This window comes from Rutidosis leptorrhynchoides, chromosome 9 (assembly GCF_046630445.1).
Source record: "Rutidosis leptorrhynchoides isolate AG116_Rl617_1_P2 chromosome 9, CSIRO_AGI_Rlap_v1, whole genome shotgun sequence".
Taxonomy (NCBI): domain Eukaryota; kingdom Viridiplantae; phylum Streptophyta; class Magnoliopsida; order Asterales; family Asteraceae; genus Rutidosis; species Rutidosis leptorrhynchoides.
The window spans coordinates 131,803,016-131,811,538 of record NC_092341.1 but is presented as its reverse complement, the minus strand read 5'-3'; positions in this window follow the sequence as shown (position 1 = coordinate 131,811,538).

The window sequence follows — 8,523 nt, the reverse complement described above, 5'->3', positions numbered from 1 at the left end:
GTTGGTACTTTAGTATTTACAGTAGATTTTGTTATTATGGACATGGAAGAAGATTCTCGAGTTCCTCTCATATTAGGAAGACCATTCTTAAACACAGCCAAAGCAATAATAGACGTGTTTGGTAAGAAACTGACCCTAAGTATAGAGGACGAGAGTGTTACTTTTTCTGTTGATAGAGCCATGCAACAACCACAATCTGCAGATGATACATGTTATTATATTCAAACTATAGAATCACATGCAGAATTGTTAGAAGAATTTCCAGAATTACAAGGAATAGGAGAATGTTCTTTAGGAGAAGGAACTGAACCAATTGATGAAACTGAAATGTTAGCTACACTTATGGCTAATGGATATGAACCAACAACAGAAGAAATTCAAATGCTAAAAGAGGAAGACAGATATCGATATAAATCATCGATAGAAGAACCACCGACATTAGAGTTAAAGCCACTTCCAAACCATTTGGAATATGCTTATTTACATGATGAAACTGAATTACCTGTAATAATATCGTCTTCTCTTACTGAAAATGAAAAATCTCAACTCATTACTGTGCTAAAAGCTCATAAACCAGCTATTGCATGGAAAATTCATGATATTAAAGGAATAAGTCCTTCTTATTGCACACATAAAATCCTTATGGAAGAAGGTCATAAAACGTATGTGCAATGCCAACGAAGACTAAATCCAAATATGCAAGATGTTGTTAAGAAAGAAATTATTAAACTGCTAGATGCAGGTTTAATTTATCCAATCTCTGATAGTCCACGTGTAAGCCTGTCATCACAAATGAGAAAAATGAGCTTATTCCTACTAGGACTGTAACAGGATGGCATGTTTGTATTGATTATAGAAAATTAAATGACGCCACCAGAAAATATCAACCAGAAAATATCACTTTCCCTTACCTTTCATTGATCAAATGTTGGAAAGATTAGCCGGAAATAGTTACTATTGTTTTCTTGATGGTTTTTCCGGGTATTTTCATATTCCAATAGCACCCGAGGACCAAGAGAAAACCACGTTCACGTGCCCTTATGGTACTTTTGCTTACAAACGCATGCCATTTGGACTTTGCAACGCCCCTGCAACCTTTCAAAGGTGCATGATGGCGATTTTTCACGACATGATAGAAGAATGCATGGAAGTTTTCATGGATGACTTTTCAGTCTTCGGTGATACTTTTGAAACATGTCTAGTTAATCTTGAACGAATGCTTATTAGATGCGAACAATCAAATCTAGTACTTAATTGGGAGAAATGCCATTTCATGGTTAAAGAAGGCATCGTTCTTGGTCATAAAATTTCAAAGGAAGGAATTGAAGTGGATAGAGCTAAAGTAGATGTAATTGCTAAACTTCCACATCCCACCAATGTTAGAGGAGTTAGGAGTTTTCTAGGGCATGCCGATTTTTACCGACGTTTCATAAAAGATTTTTCTAAAATTGCCACTCCTATGAATAAACTCCTAGAAAAGGATGCTCTATTCATCTTTTCAGATGAATGCATAAAATCTTTTAATATTCTTAAAGAGAAACTCACTAATGCGCCGATCATGATAACTCCAAATTGGAATCTACCATTTGAACTAATGTGCGATGCAAGTGATTTTGCAATGGGAGCCGTTTTAGGACAAAGGATTGAAAAACGATTTTAACCTATTTATTATGCTAGTAAGACGTTACAAGGAGCACAAACAAATTACACAACTACTGAAAAAGAAATCCTTGCTATTGTCTTTGCTTTTGACAAATTTCGATCATATCTCGTTCTAGCTAAAACGGTGGTCTATACCGACCATTCTGCTCTTAGATACCTATTTTCGAAACAAGATGCCAAACCACGATTAATCCGTTGGATCTTACTCTTACAAGAGTTCGATATTGAAATCCGAGATAAAAAGGGAGCAGAAAATCTCGCCGCCGATCATCTCTCTCGTCTTGAAAATCCAGAATTAGAAGTTCTAAATGAATCGGCCATACAAGACAACTTTCCTGATGAATATCTATTGAAGATAGATTATAATGAAATTCCATGGTTTGCAGACTATGCAAACTATTTAGTATGTGGATTCCTTGAAAAAGGGTTGTCGTACCAAAAACGAAAGAAATTCTTTAGTGATATAAAACACTATTTCTGGAAAGATCCACATTTGTTTAAAAGTTGTCCCGATGGAATAATACGCCGATGTGTATTCGGAGATGAAGCTAGTCAAATCTTAAACCATTGTCACACAGGACCAACAGGAGGGCATTATGGGCCTCAACTCACAGCAAGAAAAGTTTACGATGCTGGATTCTATTGGCCTACAATTTTCAAAGACGCACACCTTCTTTGCAAATCCTGTGATGCTTGTCAAAGGGCCAGAAAAATAAGTCAACGTGATGAAATGCCACAAAATGTCATTCAAGTATGTGAAGTATTTGACATTTGGGGTATTGACTTTATGGGACCATTTCCAAAATCTCATAATAATCTATACATTCTCGTTGCCATTGATTATGTATCTAAATGGGCGGAAGCACAAGCTCTCCCAACTAACGATGCACGAGTTGTAGTCAACTTTTTAAAACGTCTTTTCGCAAGGTTTGGAACACCGAAAGCTTTAATAAGTGATCGGAGTACTCATTTTTGTAATAATCAACTTGAGAAAGTTCTTAAAAGATATGGAGTAACTCATAAAATCTCAACCGCTTACCATCCACAAACAAGTGGATAAGTTGAAAATACTAACCGAGCTTTAAAACGTATTCTTGAGAAAACCGTAGGATCAAATTCGAAGGAATGGTCCATGAAATTGGAGGATGCTGTAACACCCCGCCAAAATCACCTTTGACGTGGATGTTACCTCTGGTCCCAGTGCTCGGCTTGATTTCTAAGTAATAGCAGAGTTCTACAGCAGAAGCAATATATCTAAGTACCTGAGACAAAACATGCTTAAAAGTGTCAAACATTGACCAGCGGTCATCCGGATAGAGACGTCACCCTCAATAGCGCTATCACAATAACTAAGCTTGCCTTTATACGTAGCAATTAACGATATCATGGTAGGGATTAAGCATGAATCAAAGCATGTTAGCAACAGTTTGAACTAATCAAAAGAAAGTTTTCGTGTACTTGTGTCTAAGCGTAAAACAGTTTAAAAGCAAGCATGTGTCTCACCCCAAAGTTCAAAATAAGTAATAGAGAAAGTTAAAAAGTGGGGCTATGAAGTTCACCTTAATAGCAGATAGATATTCCACGCAAGTTATATGATCGGAGTGTTGAACACGGAGATCTCAACCTAGAGATATTATGTTCGATTAGTTAATGTCTAATAGACATAAAGTTTGTTCATTAATATAGCAAACTATATTAACAGTGACCGTTCTCGAGAAAAGTTATATTTATATGAATGATAATATACTTAGTGTTATAAGTGTTACTATATAGGTATGTGTACAGGTTATACTAATAATAGTATTATTAATTACATTAATTATTCAACTACTGTGTAAGTTATCATTATATGTTACGTATATAATTATATCTATGTGATACTTACATATATATTCTTTATTATTATTATTCATATATGTGTTCAACACTATATGATACATATATAGTAGGTGTACGTGTTACGTATATAATAGTGTAAGATGGTACATATACATATACTTATTACTTATATAATACACGTCCATACATACATACTCACGTACATACACATACATATATACACATACATATACACAGTGTATATATACACATACGTACGTATGCATGCATGCATGCACGTACAACATGATCATAACCTAAATCTTAATCACAATCTTTATAACTTAACATAAAATCACAGGTTTTTAACTTAATAACTAGTAGTCTTTCTATCCAATATCAACTTATAATCTCTAACTATCTTTTCTAACTAGTTAACCACCTTTCACAAAAAATCATAACCATTATTATTATTACTAATCAACTTTTATTAACCTACTTAACCTTTTAATCACAACATCTTTAACCATATTCATCTTTTATTATCTAGCTTGTTGTTAACCAATAACCCTAATCATTATTACTTATTAATTACCCTCATGCATACAAAATCATACCTTATTCATCACCTCTAATCTTTATTGCTAATAATCATATTCTTTATCTTATTACTCTATAATCATAATCGTACAACTATTGTTATTATCTAGCTTATTAATCAAAACACTAATATTTCATTATAATTACTAGTTGATCTCCTTATCTTTATTCACTTACATTTATTCATAATCGTAATCGTATAATTATTCTTTTAACTTTGATCATAACCAAAATCATTATTCAATTCTCCTAACCATAACTTTTATCATAACCCTTTTTAACTTACTTAATCTTATTAATCATAATAACTAATCATACTTCATATTCATAATCTTTATTCATACTTACTAGTTATCACATAAAATCATAGACTACTTTCATAATTTATTCATATTGCTAATCATAATTCATACTTAATATAATACTTATATGAATAACTTAAAAGTAGTAAATTTAAATGCATGATTAAGCTAGGGTTTATTAGTTATACCTTAGGGTTTAAGATCAAGATTTAATGATGTTTAAGTTACGAAACAGAAGTAGATTGCAGTAGCAGCAACACCAAGAAGTCACGACCCAACAAGGGTCTGTTATGGGCCTGAATAAACATGACAGGAACTAGCAGCAAGATACCAATCAACAATGGAACAACTTGGGTCTGTTTTGAGTCGACAGAAGCAGCAGGAGACCAGAAGAAAATGCAGCAACAATGGGTTGTTTGTGAGGCTGTTTGATCGTGAACTGCAGCAAGCAAAATAGCAGGATTGTTGGGCTATTTTGGACGACTGCAGGTGCTGCAGGAGATGGTCGAAGCAAGCTGTTTTGGAATGTAAAAGGGTGGCGGTTTGCAACAGCAAAAGAGCTGTTGTAGTGGTGAGTTGTAGGCTACAAATTCACAGCAACTTCGGTGGTGATGGTGGATGCTTGGAGAATTGCTTTAGTCGACAAAAAGGGCTGTGGGGAAAGGTAAAACCCAGTCGACCAAACACAAGGGAAAGAGAGGGATTTGGAGTTTAATTGGTGATACAAATTATGGGAAACTTGAGTCTTTTTATAGATGAGTTAATAAGAGTTAGGTTTATATTAGGATTCATGGAACTTGGTAATCAAGGAATTATATTTGGATTGGAATGTAAGTAGTTAGAGATGGATTAGGAATTGTGTTTAGCTTATATCAAGTTTATATTTCTATTCCTTTTATTTAATATAGCCGATTTTTATTTAATTATACATGTATTATATTTTTTTTTCCGGGAATTATGTATTTATATAATATATATATTATATTTTTTTTTACTTTTATTTATTTATTTATATTTTATCCATGACCTTTTGTTAGGATTTAGTTTAGTTCTCATTTTAATTAAATGTTATATAAATGTCAGATTTTATTACATATGGTTTATATAATAAATTTAGTATTAGAACCAGTGTTTATGAGATTAGGGTTAATATTATTAGTTTAATATTAGGGTTAGGGTTTAAGTAATAAATACGATTATTTAATACAAGTTTTAATTATGGTTCATTAATCGTATATGGATAACAACCCTAAATCGAATACACAGGATCAGGCAATGAACTTTAAGGGAAATCTGGTACATTCAAAATGGAAAAGTGAGGGTTGTTATAGTACCTCCCCGTTATTAAAAACTTCGTCCCGAAGTTTTAGGTAGACTTCTCGGATGCATTTGTGGTAGTGAAGAGATGTGGATATTTTCGTCTCATTTGGTCTTCACGTTCCCAGGTATACTCGGGGCCTCTACATGAATTCCAACGGATTTTTGACAATAGGAATTGTTGCCTTGTTTCAGTATTTGATCTCACGATCCATAACTCCTACAGGTTCTTCTATGAAGTGCATTTTATTATCAATGCGAAGGTTATTCAAAGGAATAAAAGGAGTGTCATCTAACTAGGTTTCCTTAAAAAGGGACTGTGATATTTTAGTTGTACAATCATTTCAGTAAGTTGGATACCTGAAATGTGCAACGAACATCACTAAGTTTATTTGAAACCTTGAGCGCTTATGTCGCCATTAGGGCAGACAATCAGAGAGGAGTACTTGGAGATCACATCCATGTAGTTTGATGCATGACTTGTGTTTGATATGTTTAGATTTTAAATCCGGAAGATTAACCATAGGCATGATGCCTATGATTTTCAAGGAAGGCACGAGATGCCAGCCGAGGGGTCATTAATCAGGCTTATATGCAAGTATGCCATAATTACTAAGTTGCCCTCAAAAATGGTCTTGTGGAAAAGATATTGTCCAATATATTACAATACATGTGAACTTATCCTTGGAAGAAATTTTGGAGGCACACTGTCGAATGTAACTTTATGATTATGATTTCCGTTAGGTCGAAACAGAGGTCGAACCCTTATCTAGGATAATCATCTAGTTGCAACCAACGAAGAGAGATATTTGAAGTAAACAAATAAATGTCATATACATTTAAGGTAACTCCTTTAAAGAAGATAGCGAGGATTTTAGATTCCCACTACTAAAAGGAAACCGTATGGGAGGTGTGATCTCTGATCGAGTTAGACATTCTCGCACCTATGGCGAGTCGATCTATCATTCACTTATGAGTTTAAGTGCGGATGAGAAGAAATGGGAATCATTGGGTATAAGAATAGTTTTCACTAGGTGAGAAAATCTCCAAAAATGATTTCTTGTACCACAAAATATAGATTATAGAATTAATGTTCACGAGGGTGTTGTGGTTTAACCGTGAGATATTAGAAGTAAAATCTCCTCAACGGTCAACCTCAAAAGGGGAAAAGTTGACGAGAACAAAGAGTTTTGAATGATGAACTTAATGATAAGTTTCAAAGGGCTGGAGGGATTGTGATTAATACGTGGTGTAGGATAATACGAAAATTTTATATAAACAAGCAATGAAATTTTTTTTACAGAAATTCGAGTCGTTTAAGGTGACAATTTAAAAAGGAAACGAAGTTCTTAGTAAAACTAGAGTTATGTATAACATGTACTATTTTAAGTAAAATATCTTTTGATTTGGAAAAGTGAAAGTATAATTTTATATGTACTAGTCAAAAATAAGTAAAGGTAAATTTTGCTTAAATATATACAATTTATAAAATTTGCACGAATGGCAGTAAATAAATCTATAAAAATTTCGAGAGGATCGCATAGTAAAATAGTGTATGTAAAATTTTGGTATCAGAATTTTCATATTTCGGAGGTTACGAGTTGGAAAAAGATCGATGAAGATCGAGTGAATGATTTTTGAAAATATTGGGGGATATTTAAGCAAAAATGTTACGAGTTAATGAAAACCATTGAATTTGAATGTGGTTAAAGTTCTTGGAATTCAAAACGTTCATGTGTGAAGCTGTTGCTGACAAATGAGATATGAATGGTAGAGTATGAGAAAGTGATAGTGAATGTGGTGTTTATAATATCTTCATTCGAATATTCAAATGAAAATCTTGCGAGTGGTTGTCGCTTATCTTCGACATGTTTCCTAATGGGTTTATGAAAATCTACACTAGGATCGTAATTGCAGATAACAGAAGGCATGCTTCGAAGAAGTTTTGGGGGTGTCGCCAGCGGGAATGTGATAATTAAGCGTCAAAGATAAAGAGATAAGTTGTTTAAGAAAGAAAGAATGCAAAGCTTTACAGCTTTTATGGCATAGGAGAATTTGGTAATCTACTCATGGGTATGAGATAGTTTGATCGTAACGATCTCTTCGTATATCTATAAATCAGATGATAATTACCCTTCATGTAATAACATTGAGATTTTTGAATGAATGGCTTAGAAATTTTTCTTTGATTCACTTTCTATTCCATATGTCATGATATTGGGATTTCTTTATGAATTACCGTAATATAATCACGTCGGCCAAGCGTCATTATATTTCACTATTTCATATTTCCATTCCAAGGTCACTCCATACAGTTAGGACAAGTGATCAAACTTAGATAGTTGACGTGGGAATGTTGAGTCATGAGTGACATCCCTTCGTGTGAGTCAAAGAATACTTTGAATCACAATGGCGAAGTCAGGTCATAGGATATGTATGGTTATGATAACAATCACACACTAACCGATCCTTTGGAGTCGGGATCAGGCAAGATGATAGGGTTTGGCTTGATATCCTTAGGGAAGGATACATAATGTCAGAAGAGGTAAAAGCATGAAGTAAGATGGATTGGAAGTATAAATATTAAGGGAAAGCACTTAAAACTAAGGCAGGAAAGGTTATAGACCCAAAGATTGCGGAGGCACCCACATAAGGCACACATAGAATGCAATCCTGGTTCTCTATAACAAGCCTTGGCTCTCTTAAGTTACATAATGAGATAGGTATGGTGGCATTCTATTGTTGGAATACAAGTAAGTCATGGCTCTTATTCTAAGAGTCAGACGTGTAAGTATAGTTCCTATAGCAAAGTGTTTCTAAAGAT